The 18,436-nt window shown below is 32.1% G+C and overlaps 2 non-coding genes across 2 annotated transcripts; both read right to left on the bottom strand.

Annotated features, from left to right (window-relative positions):
* Window positions 1-8,423: 8,423 nt before the first annotated feature.
* TRNAW-CCA (transfer RNA tryptophan (anticodon CCA)) lies at window positions 8,424-8,497 on the bottom strand. The gene has a single exon. It is a non-coding gene; the product is annotated as a tRNA-Trp (tRNA).
* Window positions 8,498-8,686: 189 nt separating this feature from the next.
* TRNAP-UGG (transfer RNA proline (anticodon UGG)) lies at window positions 8,687-8,760 on the bottom strand. Its single transcript has one exon. It is a non-coding gene; the product is annotated as a tRNA-Pro (tRNA).
* Between the last annotated feature and the right edge of the window lie 9,676 nt (window positions 8,761-18,436).

Below are 18,436 nucleotides of genomic sequence, written 5' to 3'. Positions count from 1 at the left end.
ATCAATTCTTACATCTCCTACTACTGGTGGAGTGACCGCGAGTTTTGGTATGTTGGGGGATATCATTATTGCTGAACCCAATGCCTATATTGCATTTGCGGGTAAAAGAGTAATTGAGCAAACATTGAATATAACAGTACCTGAAGGTTCACAGGAGGCTGAATATTTATTCCATAAGGGTTTATTCGATCCAATCGTACCACGTAATCCTTTAAAGGGTGTTCTGAGTGAGTTATTTCAGTTCCACGGTTTTTTTCCTTTGAATCAAAATTCAATCAAGTAGAGTCTTAAGTTAAATTATTTTCTTTGTAGTGAAAAGGCAGTTAGTTAGTTTATCAGAATCAAAGTCAAAGCCCGCATAATGGGCTTTGACTTTGTGACATAAAATGGAATTGTCGAAAAACGAATTTTATCTTGCTCTATTGCGTATGTTTATATAATTCAAATATAGAAAAAATATAAATATAGAGTTTTGCATCTTTCTATATCTCCCGAGAATTCTATTTTTACTAAAAATCCCTGTTCTTGGATCGGATTCTAACGAATCGAATCTTTCGACAATTTGTAATAAACTCTTTCTCAATTTGTAATAAACTCTTTCTTTATTAAATTCAAATTAGAAATTAAAATTAGAAGACAAGAACAATAGAATAATAATAATAAGAAAAGTAGGAATAAAGTAAGATAATAAAGAAAGTGGATTATCTTATCATACACCTATTTTATTTCATTTAGAAAGATGGGCAAGTCCCTTTATTTAATTCTACATTCCTTGCACTTATTAGATAAGATATATATATTAGATATATATACTCGCTTAGATATACTTAGTATTTAGATATACTTAGTATTTAGATATACTTAGTATAATATTTAGATATACTTAGTATTTAGATATACTTAGTATAATATTTAGATATACTTAGTATTTCGATATACTTAGTATAATATTTAGATATACTTAGTATAATATACGAATTATAATATAATTATTATAAGATATATTTATAACTAACTTTATAACTAACAATATAACAATAACAGGTACGAATATTAAATTGAGGTACCCATTTTATGACAATTCCCTCTATTTTTGTGCCTTTAGTAGGCCTAGTATTTCCGGCAATTGCAATGGCTTCTTTATCTTTGTATGTTCAAAAAACTAAGATTTTTTAGATTCGATGGGGCCAAGGCCAAGACCAAATCTTATCTATTTTTTTTTTCACGACTTAGATGCCACGGATATCTATTTAGTAGAATATTGTATAACATCCATCCGGCTTCCCCGAACATAAATGAAAAAGCTCCTCTTATGCATACGTAAACATGATATAGGGGTAAATGAATTATAGCAAGTGGATCGGTACCGGACGAATGTATGAAATTAAAGTCTATATATCTAGTAGATCTGTATAGGGGATCATATAAAGGGGATGATTTTAGATCTAAGCAATTTGATGAATTACTTCTAAAAGTTCATATCAAAATAGCACTAGTTGATGAGAGTTACTTCGGAAACAAAAAAAGTAAAGTCAAATTTTTTTGCTTATTTTCTCAATTCCAATAAAATGCAACTGGATCTAGTATGTATGAGTTGGCGATCAGAATCTATATGGATAGAATTTATAGTGGGGTCTCGAAAAACAAGCAATTTCTGCTGGGCCTTTATTCTTTTTTTTGGTTCATTAGGGTTTTTATTAGTTGGAACTTCTAGTTATCTTGGTAGGAATTTGATATCTTTATTTCCGTCTCAGCAAATAGTTTTTTTTCCACAAGGAATCGTGATGTCTTTCTATGGGATCGCGGGTCTCTTTATTAGTTCCTATTTGTGGTGCACGATTTTTTGGAATGTAGGTAGTGGTTATGATCGATTCGATAGAAAAGAGGGAATAGTATGTATTTTTCGTTGGGGTTTTCCTGGAAAAAATCGTCGCATCTTTCTACGATTCCTTATGAAAGATATTCAGTCCATCAGAATAGAAGTTAAAGAGGGTATTTATGCTCGGCGTGTCCTTTATATGGAAATCAGAGGCCAGGGGGCCGTTCCCTTGACTCGTACTGATGAGAATTTGACTCCACGAGAAATTGAGCAAAAAGCTGCTGAATTGGCCTATTTTTTGCGTGTACCGATTGAAGTCTTTTGAAATGAATTGCAGAATAAATGCTTTCTCGGCAGGAGGAAAAAACTCAAGACAAGAAGCCTCTTTTTTCTATAGCAGAACTAAACTGAAGTTTCTTAAGAATGCCCACTCGAACCAAAGAAGACGTATACGGAAGAGTCATAACATAAAACAAAACTGTTTTTTTTTTTTTGTCCACAAAAATTGTTTTTTATGCGTCTGTAAATGTAAAACCACTCAACTTAATTCAGTAACAAAACAAGCAAGAAATCGAAATAATGGATTCATCTCATATATCAAAGTATTTCGAAATATTTAACTTTTTATTTTCAATATTTGGAGTTGATACGTTAGATACAGATAGATTATATCTTGTAAATTTTCTCTACTTTCCTTTTGTCAATCAGCCCCTCCCCTTTTATCCTTTCTTTTGTGCTCCTTAAGAACTAAACAAGTAGATTTCTTTCTTATAACATAATGATAAATGTAATGATAACTTTTCTGTCTTTTTTTGTCACTCATTTTTGATCATCATAATATTTTTCATAATTTTTTTTTTTTCAATTATTCCCGGACTCTAGACTATATACAGTCTAGATAACCCGCGAAAATTTTTCGACATATTTGATTGATATCTTGATATAGACAGGGAGCTCCTTCGTCTCAAAATCTGAATAGAATAATCTTTATTATTTGAAGCGGTTCTTTCGGGCAGTTATCGAAAGAGGGCAATTGCTTCGAATTTGATCAATTGAGATATCTGGAAACAATAATATATATATATATTTCATTCGAACATTCGAATTCAAAGTGGATTCTTATTTTCTATTTCTGTACTCTTTTTAGATTCAAGGACTAAGCACTGAATCAAAAAAAAAAAAAACAGAGAATAGATTCATGGGCCCCTACCTTATAATTTATCTTATAATTTATAATATAATGAAAGTCATGCTTGATAGAAAGATTAGATCACATAAAGTCAACGAATGAGGTGGGTTCATTAACAATTCACAGATGAAAAAATGGCAAAAAAGAAAGCATTCACTCCCCTTCTATATTTTGCATCTATAGTATTTTTGCCCTGGTGGATCTCTCTCTCATTTAATAAAAGTCTGAAATCTTGGATTACTAATTGGTGGAATACTAGGCAATCCGAAACTTTTTTGAATGATATTCAAGAAAAAAGTATTCTAGAACAATTCATAGAAGTAGAGGAACTCCTCCTGTTGGACGAAATGATAAAAGAATACCCGGAAACACATCTACAAAAACTTCGTATAGGAATCCACAAAGAAACGATCCAATTGATCAAGATGCACAATGAGGATCGTATCCATACGATTTTGCACTTCTCGACAAATCTAATCTGTTTCGTTATTCTAAGTGGTTATTCTATTTTGGGTAATGAAGAACTTGTTATTCTTAACTCTTGGGTTCAAGAATTCCTATATAATTTAAGCGACACAATAAAAGCTTTTTCTATTCTTTTATTAACTGAGTTCTGTGTCGGATTCCATTCGCACCACGGTTGGGAACTAATGATTGGCTATATCTACAAAGATTTTGGATTTGCTCATAATGATCAAATTATATCTGTTCTTGCTTGTACCCTTCCAGTCATTCTAGATACAATTTTTAAATATTCGATCTTTCGTTATTTAAATCATGTATCGCCGTCACTTGTAGTTATTTATCATTCACTGACTGACTGAAAAATGATTCACGGATTCAATTAGAATCTTTCTTACTTTGTATATAAGCAAAGAATGCAAAGTCGTACTTACTTTACTCTTTCTACCCATCAGGGGAATACAATTCCTCCTCTATTTCAGTAAATTTTTTTTTTTTTCAGTAAAAGTAAATAGCAGAATCGTGGATAGGGAACTATACTAGTGACCTACCTAATTTTATTGTAGAAATTTTCGGGATCAATGATTGTACCATGCAAACTAGAAATACTTTTTCTTGGATAAAGGAGGAGATTACTCGATCCATTTCCGTATCGCTCATGATCTATATAATAACCGGGGCATCCATTTCAAATGCATATCCCATTTTTGCGCAGCAGGGGTATGAAAATCCACGAGAAGCAACTGGGCGTATTGTATGTGCCAATTGCCATTTAGCTAATAAACCCGTGGATATTGAGGTTCCACAAGCGGTACTTCCTGATACTGTATTTGAAGCGGTTGTTAGAATTCCTTATGATATGCAACTGAAACAAGTTCTTGCTAATGGTAAGAAAGGGGCTTTGAATGTGGGTGCTGTTCTTATTTTACCGGAGGGGTTTGAGTTAGCCCCACCTGATCGTATTTCGCCCGAGATGAAAGAAAAGATAGGCAATCTGTCTTTTCAGAACTACCGCCCCACTCAGAAAAATATTCTTGTGATAGGTCCTGTTCCTGGTCAAAAATATAGTGAAATCACCTTTCCTATTCTTTCCCCAGACCCTGCTAGTAATAAGGATGTTCATTTCTTAAAATATCCCATATACGTAGGCGGAAATAGGGGAAGGGGTCAGATTTATCCCGACGGGAACAAAAGTAACAATACAATTTATAATGCTACGGCAACAGGTATAGTAAGCAAAATCATACGAAAAGAAAAAGGGGGGTACGAAATAACCATAACGGATGCATTGGATGGACATCAAGTGGTTGATATTATCCCCCCAGGACCAGAACTTCTTGTTTCAGAGGGTGAATCTATCAAACTTGATCAACCATTAACAAGTAATCCTAATGTGGGTGGATTTGGTCAGGGGGATGCAGAAATAGTACTTCAAGATCCACTACGTGTCCAAGGCCTTTTGTTCTTCTTGGCATCTATTGTTTTTGCACAAATCTTTTTGGTTCTTAAAAAGAAACAATTTGAAAAGGTTCAAGTGTCCGAAATGAATTTCTAGATCCGTGGATTTATCAACATCAAATTTGTAAAAAAGAACAAATTCTTCCTGGCAATTAGGTTAGGTATGATGAAAAAAGTATGAAAAGTCTTTTGCTTGTTTATATTCTTTCTCTAGGAATTACTTTTACCGCATTCAAAATCTGTATATTGTGAAGAAGACTATTTGTCTTTACCCCTTCTTTTCTTTTTTCAATCTAAATGGGAGGGGTGTAATTATATCCCTATTGTCAGATTGAAATGTCACAGAATGGGTTTTGTTTTCTAAATTCAATTTGATTAGATACTAAACATAAGATAAGTAAGCGGAGAATAGAAAGGAAGGATAAATGAGGGGAACAAATAATTACAGGGAGTATTCTTCGTCTTCCTAGCCTTCGGCACAAGAAAAGGATGTGTAAAATTCCTTTTCTTGTGTCGAAATAATAACAATTCCGGATCCCATTCGTCAAAGATTTCTATTCTTAGTTTATATTTTTCCAGATTTTTCAGAACCCTTTATTTTTTTAGATTTACTTATAATAGATAATAGATTATAATAGATAATAGAATAAGTAATAAAGTAATCGAATAAGTAATAAGGATAATATAATAAGTATAAAATAAGTATAAATAAGTATAAAATAAGTATAAGTATAAATAAGTATAATATAATATAATAAGTAATGGACAACCAAAAAAAAGAGAAGGAATCCTTTTTTTTATAAATATAAAATAGAAGCAAGGCGATGAACTTATAAAAAAATTTCAAACTTTGATGAAATACTAAAATAAATAGAGTAAGGTTAGACTAGTCTAGAAAGGGTTTGCTTGATATCTGGTCGACAGAAAAAAAAAAGAAATATTAAAATTAAATATTAAAATATTAAAATTAAATATTAAAAAAAATTAAATATTAAAATTAAATATATATTGTGATTGTGTCATCCAGGAAAAGGAAATTGAGTGATTCCTTTTTTTCTTCTAACCTTGAAAGTATCGATAGATACTATCGAAGAACAGATGCTATGAATCAATTAATCGAGTTCATTTTTCAAAAACATCATCGGAAAAAGTGATCTATTTGTTGTCATTTATATTTATACGAACAAAATATTATGATCATTAAGAATTCAACGGGACCCCTCCTCGCGAATCAGACAAAGAAAGAGGAGGCGGGCCCCGTTGAGTTCTTACACTTTCATGCCTATAACTTAGTTCATCCCATTATTACATATTACAGGGACGAACCCAATCCAGAATATGAACCATAAAAGAAAATACCTATTAAACCGATCACAGGAATACCAGTTACCGTACCTATTATCCAAAGAGGAATCCTTCCAGTAGTATCGGCCATTTATCCCGCTTCCCTCCACATTTCATCAAGTGGTCATGCTAAAGACATAAACAGTCATAGATAATTATGAGATGCAATCCTTCCGAATGGGATAAGAGAATTCCTACTATTATTTAGTATTCTACTACTCTTTTTTTCTTAATTGAAGAAATAATTGGAAAATAAAACAGCAAGTACAAAAATGAGTAATAACCCCCAGTAGAGACTGGTACGATTCAATTCAACATTTTGTTCGTTCGGGTTTGATTGTGTCATAGCTCTATAATTAATTCGGATTAGGTTTATCGTTGGATGAACTGCATTGCTGATATTGACCCCAAAAAAGAAACGGTAGGTACAGCTAGTCCGTGAACAGCCAACCATCGCACTGTAAAAATTGGATAGGTTCGATCTATGGTCATTGGGTCCTCCTAAAAAGATCTACTAAATTCATCGAGTTGTTCCAAAGAATCAAAACGGCCGGTTATTAATGGAATTCCTTGTCGGCTCTCTGTAAAATACTCGTTTGGACGAGGGCTTCCAAACACATCATAAGCTAAACCTGTGCTGACGAATAACCAACCCGCAATGAATAGGGAAGGTATAGTAATACTATGAATGATCCAGTATCGAATACTGGTAATAATATCAGCAAAAGAACGTTCTCTCTGTGCTTCCAGACATGCTGAGCTCCGCATATTCTTGTAGGGGATCGATTCCGTAAAAGATGAGATCAGTAAACGGAAATTCACTGAAATTCAATCTTTGTGAGATCGTCAATATTGTACCAAAGGTATTTTTAGAGTATACCGAATCAGTATAGCTATCCTTCTTCTGACACAGCAACGCAATTTCAAACAGTATATCGACATGAAGTGCTAGATAATTTCTTTCTTCTTCTTGCTTGTCGATGTATAACCACGTATCATGCGATAGAAAATTCCTCAAATTCCTGGAATATAATATAGGGGATTCTATTATTGGTTTGGGGCTAGAAACGGAAGATCAGGTAACCCGTGAATCCAACAAGTTTATAATAATTCATGAAGGAAATTATCATATTTCCGCAAGTCAATTAGATGCGAAATCTAAAAATTGACTTTTTTTCGTAATTGCATAAGAGGTTTTGTTTTTTGTTGTAAGCCCTCCTTTTTTTATTTTAAGGAATTGCTTAGTCGTCTAGTAACAAGTAAGAGTAGTCGATAGTATTAGATATAGATAAAAAAAAGAGCAAGGAATAAAAAAAAAATTCTACTAATCAATATTTGTGAGGCGGCCTTTCTTGTATTCTTGTATTAGATCCAAAGGTTTTTTCTTGACCTAACTACAAAGATGATGAATCTATTTCTTTTTCTTTTCTACTCTTGTCCTGCCGCTCTATTTTTGTGAATACCGTTTAGAATGATTGATGAATCAAAAAATTTCAATTGAACTTATTCTTTCAATTGGTATTTTTGCTTATCCCCGTCTCTTTTAAAAATTGAAACTTAGGTAAGTGCTTTATAAACATATGTATAAAAAGAACATATTTCATTTAGCTCCTTCATGCCTACTCTAACTAGTTATTTCGGTTTTTTACTAGCGGCTTTAACTATAACCTCAGCTCTATTTATTGGTCTGAGTAAGATACGACTTATTTGAAAATTAATTGAATGAACGAACAATTAATAAAAACAAAGTTTTCTGTCCTATTCCATATATTCTATAGTTCCTTACCGTGTTAATTATCAATTATTAGTTATTGATATTCATGGGCAATAGAGATTAATATTTAGGGATAGATATTACCTTTCTTTTTCTCCTTTCAAATAAATTGAAATGATTGAAGTTTTTCTATTTGGAATCGTCTTAGGTCTAATTCCTATTACTTTGGCTGGATTATTCGTAACCGCATATTTACAATACATACGTGGTGATCAGTTGGACCTTTGATTAATTAACATCTCTTTTTTTGACTGACCCCTTTAATTTTAATTTAATTAATTTAATTCAAGGAGGTCAAATTCGAATTGCTGTTCAATTTTTTTTTTTTTTTTTTTTTTTTCAGTTCGGTGTAATTTTCGACTTAACAAGAGCGGAATCACGCTCTGTAGGATTTGAACCTACGACATTGGGTTTTGGAGACCCACGTTCTACCGAACTGAACTAAGAGCGCTTTCTTATCATAATAAATAAGACTGTAAAAAAGAGGATTCTTTTATTTTATAACCCCAATACATCGTGCACACCTATACTATCATATATCATATATAATATGAGAAAATGATAGATTATGTATGCTTAATTTTAATCAATCTAAAACTAAAATGGCTCCCTCCTTACTGCTCAAAGGAGAAGTAATAGGTAGGGATGACAGGATTTGAACCCGTGACATTTTGTACCCAAAACAAACGCGCTACCAAGCTGCGCTACATCCCTTTCAATTGGCCTACGATGTTATTGTAGAGAATCCCTGTCTTGTTTTCCACACCCTTATTTCATCTATTGATATACAAAAATTATCTTTCCATTTCCTCTTTTTGGTCTCATATCATATAACAACCATATAATGAATAATAAATGAATCTTTTTGGCGGGAATTCTCAGGCAGAAAGGGACCTATTTTGCTGTTTTAAGAAAAGGAAAATCTTATCTATCGAATCATTGTACATTTAAATTTTAATTTTGAATTAGGAATTCCGGGTACAAATATACAAATACAAGTGGTCTTTAACCACACATACATGTGATTATATATGTATTACCATAATGTATGTAATACGATAAAGAAGGAGGATTTTAAATGCGAGATCTAAAAACATATCTTTCCGTAGCACCGGTACTAAGTACTCTCTGGTTCGGTTCTTTAGCGGGTTTATTGATAGAGATCAATCGTTTCTTCCCGGATGCGTTAACATTCCCTTTTTTTTAATTCTAGTTATTGTCGCGGGACGGGGTGAAAAAGATTAGATCGATATACAATCAAATATCTGTGACTAATCTCTCGCCCCCCCTTGACTTTAGTTGTTTTTAGAATTATAATTATATAAGAAATGAATTCTAATTATATAAGAAATAATTCTATTTAGTTTTTTTAGAATTCTAATTATATAAGAATTATATAAAATAAATAAGGAAGGTAGAACGAAAAAAGTGGATTGAACCTCAACAAAACTTGGGTTCAAGCTCCAATTAAATTACTAGTAGAGCGAAAAGAGAAATGTGGCTGGAACAACAGTATCCTACAAGATACTTAAAGAAAATACCGTACTGTGATTCTAAATCGAGTTAGAAATCATTGTATTACTTATTTACTATTAGTATAATACATATTGATTTACTATATTGATTGCAATTGATTGCAACGAAATCTTTCAGGATTTGGTTTTGAGTTAGCAACTTTTATTTATTTATTTTCATTCCTTTCTTCTTCACTTTTGATCGGAAAATAGAAGAGTTGGGTGAATTAAAAACTCAAAGGGGGTTCATGGCCAAGAGTAAAGATGTCCGAGTAACGATTATTTTGGAATGTACCAGTTGTGTTCGAAACGTCGTTAATAAGGAATCAACGGGCATTTCCAGGTATATTACTCAAAAAAATCGACACAATACGCCTAGTCGATTGGAATTGAAGAAATTCTGTTCCTATTGTTACAAACATACAATTCACGGGGAGATAAAGAAATAAATCGAATCAAGTACTCGTATGTCAACCCTTCCCGAGAATATGAGAAAATAGGACATTAGGTATTTAGGTAACATTAGGTATTTAGTATGAGAAAATAGGACATTAGGTATTCAGGTATAATAATATATATTATATAATATATTAAGTAATATTAAGTATATAATTAGTTAGATATAATATATAACTAATATATAACAAATATTTTATTTATATATTAGTCTATATTTGTATTTCCTTGTCTATTCCACGCTTTCTTTTTAAAGTGAAGTTTTTAGTTTTAAATTATTCGATATGCACGTTAATAAATTTTTAACCTTTTTAACCTGGTATATGATTGTATCAATATTCTTTTATTTTTTTTTATTCTATTTTTTATTTAGTTCTTATTTTTTTAATAATTTTTTTCTTTATTCTCGAGTCAATTATTTATTTTTTTAGTTTACCGTCTTCGAATGATTTTTAGTTTACAGTCTTCGAATGATTAGGAGTTGGATTTTCATTGATTAGGAATTAGATTTTTAATATCACTAACTATTTTTTTTTTTATTTTCTATTCGTGCATAATGATTATTTTAATATTGTTAATTTTAATATTGTTGTTAATTTTAATATTGTTAATATTGTATTATTTATTATATTGTATGATTTATTCATTACTATATTTTTTAGTTATTACTATATTTTGTATTTATTACTATATTTCATTATTTATTTCTTATTTTATTAATTATTTATTATTTTCGTGTCGGTTCTATATATATTTATAAATTATATTTATTTATTATTTATGTATTATCACAGTTATAGATATTTATTTAAATTATATTTATATATTAAATATATTAAAATATTAAATTATATTTATATTTTATATATTAAATATATTAAAATATGAAATTATATTTATATATATTTATAAATTATATTTATTTATTATTTATGTATTATCACAGTTATAGATATTTATTTAAATTATATTTATATATTAAATATATTAAAATATTAAATTATATTTATATTTTATATATTAAATATATTAAAATATGAAATTATATTTATATATTAAATATATTAAAATATGAAATTATATTTATATATTAAATATATTAAAATATGAAATTATATTTATATATTAAATATATTAAAATATGAAATTATATTTATATATTAAATATATTAAAATATGAAATTATATTTAAATAAATATCTATAAATAATATAATAATAAAATAAACTAATAAAATAAACAAATAAATAATAAATAAATAATTAAAATAAACTAATAAAATAAACAAATAAATAAGAAATAAATAATAAATAAATAATACAATAATAAAAAAAACAAAGCAAATCGTATTTATTCTATTAATTCTATAATTTGAATTTGATCCGATCAAAATAGGATTTTAGAAAAGGATAGGATAGGATTATTTTTAGAAATAAGGAATAAAGAAATGATGGATAAATACAAGCGATCTTTTCGTAGGCGTTTGCCCCCGATCCAATCGGGGGATCGAATTGATTATAGAAACATGAGTTTAATTAGTCGATTTATTAGTGAACAAGGAAAAATCTTATCTAGGCGAGTAAATAGATTGACTTTAAAACAACAACGATTAATTACTATTGCTATAAAACAAGCTCGTATTTTATCTTCGTTACCCTTTATTAATAATGAGAAACGATTTGAAAGAAGGGAGTCGACCGCTAGAACTAGAACCAGAAATGAGAAACGATTTGAAAGAAGAGAGTCGACCGCTAGAACTACTGCTCTTAGAACCAGAAATAAATAGGCTTACCCTTCAATTGACTCAAAATTATCAAACGTAGACTGATGCTTTATTCAAAAAATCTGATAATCAAAATTGTCGTGTCGTAAGAAAAAAGAAATAAATAAAAGAATCGAATCGGGTTGGGGAAGAAAAATAAATTTTTTTTTTTTTTATTGAGCGTCTTCGCTCATCTTGTTTTCTTGTTTTGATGACCTTATCAGAATTTTTTTATCATATTAATTTCTACTCTACCTCCCTCGAGTTCATTCTCGAGGGAACCCCATTTCATTTAAAGCATTTCGGTGGATTCCTTCCGATCTCCTTATTTTATAATCTCGTTGGAAATCATATAAAGACAATTCCTATTTGAGATAGCTATTTGTGCAAGTATTTTACGATTAAGAAGCAACTGTTTCTTGTACCGATTTTTTATTAATCTACTATAATTATAGGATACCCCCATTCCTCGAATTCCTGCATTTATTCGAGTGATCCACAAACGACGAAAATATCTTTTTTTCCTATCTCTATCCCGATCAGCCGAAACCAAAGCTCTTACTCTTTGTCTCCGAGCTATATATCCCTCTTTCATTCTGGTCATTGAATAAAAGAAATTTTGATGAATAACTAATTCTTTCTTTCAGTTATTCTTTTCTAGTCTATTAATAACAAAACGGATTCTTCCAATGTATAAAATAAAAATTCCAATGGCTTTTGCTACTATAACCGTCCCGCCCACGATTTTTCCTTTTTTCTAGGCATTTCATTTCGCCTTGAAATAAGAAATTGTATTGATACTAGGTATCAAAAAAAGCATATTAACTAAAATAAAGGAGTAAATAGAAATGGATAAATAAATAGTGGGTTCCATCGTTTCTATGGTTACTTCTTAAACGGTGAGGTCCCCTCTATACACCGGAGCTCATTCCTTCATTTAACATTTAATTGGTAACTTGTACAGTTCACACTCTTCGGCTCTACTCATAAATTTTTCAGTAATAGATCTTTCACAACGAGATCTATCTTATACAGTAACGGTATGTAATTAGGAGGATTAATTGGGTAGCTGACCCTGTTAGTCCGTTCTTTGCAAGAGTCGAAGCATAATCTTTTTGCTTTTTAAATAGGATTTTCCCCGCTTAATGGATAAGCATTTGCTACCAATGGGGAATTTTTAAAAAATTCCAAGATTGGATTTGCGCCAATGGAAACCATAAATTTCATACACAATAGAAGGATATGGTAGATCTATCTTTTTTAGATAGTGAACGGAAGAACCCCATTCTATTCACTGGTACTGATCGTTGATACTGAAAAATTGTTTCCTTTTTCTCAGCCCATGATCTGAACAAGTCGCACATACACCCTAGTACATCTTCCTCGGCGCTGAGGACATCCCCGAAGAGCAGGGGCTTTCGTGACATTTCTAATTGGCTGTCTTGCATTTCTAATAAGTTGTTTAATAGTTGGCATGCTGAATCATATACAATCATATACATAATAGACTGGTTTAGATCGATCCTAACCAGATGATTATGAATTACTTCTTTTTCTCTTTAATAGATTAATAAAATATTAATCTATTAAAGAGAAAAAGAAGGAAAGGAATAAGAGGGATTAAATCAATCTAAATCAAAATTAAATGGTGTTCCATTGTCGTCAAATGGTGGTCTTCCATTGCCATTGTCGTCAAATGGTGGTCTTCCATTGCCATTGTCGTCAAATGGTGGTCTTCCATTGCCATTGTCGTCAAATGGTGGTCTTCCATTGCCATTGTCGTCAAATGGTGGTCTTCCATTGCCATTGTCGTCAAATGGTGGTCTTCCATTGCCATTGTCGTCAAATGGTGGTCTTCCATTGCCATTGTCGTCAAATGGTGGTCTTCCATTGCCATTGTCGTCAAATGGTGGTCTTCCATTGCCATTGTCGTTAACTAGTCTCCATTTTTTATTCACTATAGGTTTGTTATTCACTATAGGTTTGTTATTCACTATAGGTTTGTTATTCACTATAGGTTTTTCATTCACTATAGGTTTTTCATTCACTATAGGTTTTTCATTCACTATAGGTTTTTCATTCACTATAGGTTTGTTATTCACTATAGGTTTTTCATTCACTATAGGTTTTTCATTCACTATAGGTTTTTCATTCACTATAGGTTTTTCATTCACTATAGGTCTCGATTCTGTACGCACTATATGATCCACAATTCCATGATCTTTGGCTTCTTTTGCTGACATAAAATTATCTCTTTCCATGTCTTTGTTTATAACCCATCGGGGCTGGCCCGTTTCTTTGTACATAAGCCTCTATGATGTCTTCTTGCATTTTCATTACTTCGTCTGTTTCCATGACCCAGTCTTTGAAGCCATCATCCTTAAGCATACTAATAGGTTGATGGATCATTACCCTGATGATATAACATACTTCTAACTCACATAATGAGGCGAGAAGAATAGCTATAGAATTGAACAACCGTACAGGCATTTTTTGCGCATTGCATACGGCTTTACAATTGCATACGGCTTTACAATGGAATTCTCTTTTTTCTTTCATCGAAAAAAAGAGAAAATATAGAGTCTATTAGACCCAGATTAATAAATAATCCAATTACCATCCTTCTTTTTCTTTTTTTTTCGGAAAAGTTTAAAAATACTATGATGGCTCCGTTGCTTTATATATTTATTTCGTCTGTGATTCAGCAATCCCAAAGTTTCTTTTTTTTTTTGAAAAAAAAAAAAGAAAGAAAAAAAATAGTCTTTTTTTTTTTCGTACTCTTTCATAACATAAATATTGTTAATAGCCTCTGGTAGGAAAAGAAAAAAAGTTTGTGACGCCTGAGATGGGCCCACGATAGCTAAGATCAAATTGGAAATGCCCCTTCTCTCATACTACTCTTTCGATACATAATCTAATATTTTTTTTTGAAAAAAAAAAAAAGAAATAAAAAAAAAATTTCATATCGAATTCAAAGTGCCATGCTATTATTACTTACTAATTCATATTTCATATGGCGAAGGCATAGTCTTCTTTTTTCTTTCCATCAATAATAAAAAAAAAAAACTCATTGGCGCCGAGCGTGAGGGAATGCTCTGCGTTTGGTAATTTCTCCTCCGACCAAGAGAAAAGCTGCGATTGAAGCGGTCAATCCCATGGCTAGTGTATGCACATCTGGTTCCACTGCTTGCATAGTATCAAAAAGAGATAATCCAGATACTATCCCTCCGCCAGGAGAGTTTATAAAAAAAAACAGGTCTCGGCTATTACTCTCTATACTGAGATAGATCATAATACCCGCAAGTTGATTCGAGGTCTGGATATCAAGCTCTTTGCCCAAAAAAAGCAATCTTTCTCGATAAATTCGGTTGATTAGGATAAAATGTATCCCTTAGTAGCCGTACAGGCACCTTTTGATGCATACGGTTCAACAAAAATTGCGAAAAAAAATCAATGTGTAGATTCCAGCCATCCTTTGTTTTTTCTAGTCGGACCTTTCTAACTTCTAATTTCTAATGAAGGGGCTTTTTCTTACATTTTTTAAATAAAATGAAATTTAAAATTAAATTAAAGAAAGATGAGTTTTGGCCCGTTTTCCTATAATATAGAAAAAATTCGCTAAACTTATTGCACAAACTTTTCATTGATCCATTTTTTTTTCATTGCGATTCAATCCAAATCACGATGTCATTTTCTTGTTCCTGAATGGGGTTCGTCAATTTTTTATTCAATTTTTTTAGGTTTATGCTCTACTCCGAGTAAAGATCTGCCCGATTTTTATTTGCACATATAGGACAAATGACCCAATACCACGTCTTTTTGCTATGATTTCATTTCCTTTTTTTATTTTAATTTAATTCCTTTTTCTTTCATGTTTTTCGCCAAATATTCAACGTATTTCCCATATTATTCGATTGATTAACAGTTTGAAATCGCTCTTATTTATAATTAAAAAAAAAAAGAAAAATTATGATTATGATATAGGTGGTAATCATAAATATATTACCAATTGGGTTTTTTCTAAACGGAGCCTGGATACTTCATTTTATCAGTCCAACCAAGCCAACCATAAATCATTCTAATTGAAAATATTAATCTGGATACACCCCCATGAAATGGATCTCTAATTGCACTTCATTACACTTCCCGCTACAAATTTTTGATAATTCAATCAATCTTTTTGGGGCGAAACAGGGGATATCTCGATCGGGCGAGAGAACGGGGGAATCCCATATGACCCAATATATTTGACAAGTCGCACTATATGTCAACCCAGCTTGCATCGTTATCTCCCGGAACTTGAAAAGGAACTTTTGGAATACCAACAGGCATAAAGTAAAAAGAATGTAAAATTATATTTCGCTTTGATTGTGGAAGCGTAATACGTAATGTAATACGTAATAATGGTCTTATCTTAATAATATGTAATATTATATTTCACTTTGATTGTGGAAGCGTAATACGTAATGTAATACGTAATAATGGTCTTATCTTAATAATATGTAATATTATAATATGTAATATTATATTTCACTTTGATTGTGGAAGCGTAATACGTAATGTAATACGTAATAATGGTCTTATCTTAATAATATGTAATATTATAATATGTAATATTATATTTCACTTTGATTGTGGAAGCGTAATACGTAATGTAATACGTAATAATGGTCTTATCTTAATAATATGTAATAATGGTCTTAATAATATGGGCCTTTATCATATTTTATACATAGATAGACTAAGGCCATAAAATAAAGAAAGGCGGAATGAATGAAAGAGAATTCTTACGAATAGGTCCTTTGAATGATGAACAAATAGGGATGCATTCATTCATAAAAAATAGGATCAACCCCCATTGCGTATTGATACTTATCGAGTATAGAATAGATCTGCTTCTCTTTTTTCTTCTGAGCCGAATTCTTCCCTTATTACTAATGGAATAGAACAAACATTAATCCTTTCTCCGAAAGAATCCACCGAAAAGGGGAGGTATTCCAATGCAATAAAGTTACATAGTGTCTATTTTTCGTTGATTTGATAAAGGGGTATTTCCATGGGTTTGCCTTGGTATCGTGTTCATACTGTCGTATTGAATGATCCCGGTCGCTTGCTTTCTGTTCATATAATGCATACAGCTCTGGTTGCTGGTTGGGCCGGTTCAATGGCTCTATATGAATTAGCTGTTTTTGATCCCTCCGATCCCGTTCTTGATCCAATGTGGAGACAAGGTATGTTCGTTATACCCTTCATGACTCGTTTAGGAATAACCAATTCATGGGGCGGTTGGAGTATTACGGGGCGGACTATAACAAATCCGGGTATTTGGAGTTACGAAGGTGTGGCCGGAGCACATATTGTGTTTTCTGGCTTGTGCTTCTTGGCAGCTATCTGGCATTGGGTATATTGGGATCTAGAAATTTTTTGTGATGAGCGCACAGGAAAACCCTCTTTGGATTTGCCCAAGATTTTTGGAATTCATTTATTTCTCTCAGGAGTGGCTTGCTTTGGCTTTGGCGCATTTCATGTAACAGGATTGTATGGTCCTGGAATATGGGTGTCCGACCCTTATGGACTAACCGGAAAGGTACAACCTGTAAATCCAGCGTGGGGCGTGGAAGGTTTTGATCCTTTTGTTCCGGGAGGAATAGCCTCTCATCATATTGCAGCAGGGACATTGGGCATATTAGCGGGCTTATTCCATCTTAGTGTCCGTCCGCCCCAACGTTTATACAAAGGATTACGTATGGGAAATATTGAAACCGTCCTTTCCAGTAGTATAGCTGCTGTCTTTTTTGCAGCTTTTGTTGTTACTGGAACTATGTGGTATGGTTCAGCAACTACCCCCATCGAATTATTTGGTCCTACTCGTTATCAATGGGATCAAGGATACTTCCAGCAAGAAATATATCGAAGGGTTAGTGCTGGGTTAGCCGAAAATCAAAGTTTATCAGAAGCTTGGTCTAAAATTCCTGAAAAATTAGCTTTTTATGATTACATTGGCAATAATCCGGCAAAAGGAGGATTATTCAGAGCGGGTTCAATGGACAACGGGGATGGAATAGCCGTTGGGTGGTTAGGACACCCTATCTTTAGAGATAAAGAAGGGCGTGAACTTTTTGTACGTCGTATGCCTACTTTTTTTGAAACATTTCCGGTTGTTTTGGTAGACGGAGACGGAATTGTTAGAGCGGATGTTCCTTTTAGAAGGGCAGAATCGAAGTATAGTGTCGAACAAGTAGGTGTAACTGTTGAGTTCTATGGTGGCGAACTCAATGGAGTGAGTTATAGTGATCCTGCTACTGTGAAAAAATATGCTAGACGTGCTCAATTGGGTGAAATTTTTGAATTAGATCGTGCTACTTTGAAATCCGATGGTGTTTTTCGTAGCAGTCCAAGGGGTTGGTTTACTTTTGGGCATGCTTCGTTTGCTTTGCTTTTCTTCTTCGGACACATTTGGCATGGTGCTAGAACCCTGTTCAGAGATGTTTTTGCCGGTATTGATCCAGATTTGGATGCTCAAGTGGAATTTGGAGCATTCCAAAAACTTGGAGATCCAACTACAAGAAGACAAGTAGTCTGATGCAAGATTGCTTTGTTATTTTTCGCTTCTATTTTCTGTTTGTGATTTGACATAGGCTGCTGTAAAAATCTTGAT

The sequence above is a fragment of the Durio zibethinus genome, unplaced genomic scaffold (genome assembly GCF_047325235.1).
Source record: "Durio zibethinus cultivar Kanyao isolate XHJ-2024 unplaced genomic scaffold, ASM4732523v1 HiC_scaffold_300, whole genome shotgun sequence".
NCBI lineage: Eukaryota > Viridiplantae > Streptophyta > Magnoliopsida > Malvales > Malvaceae > Durio > Durio zibethinus.
This window is presented reverse-complemented; position numbering and strand designations above follow the sequence as displayed.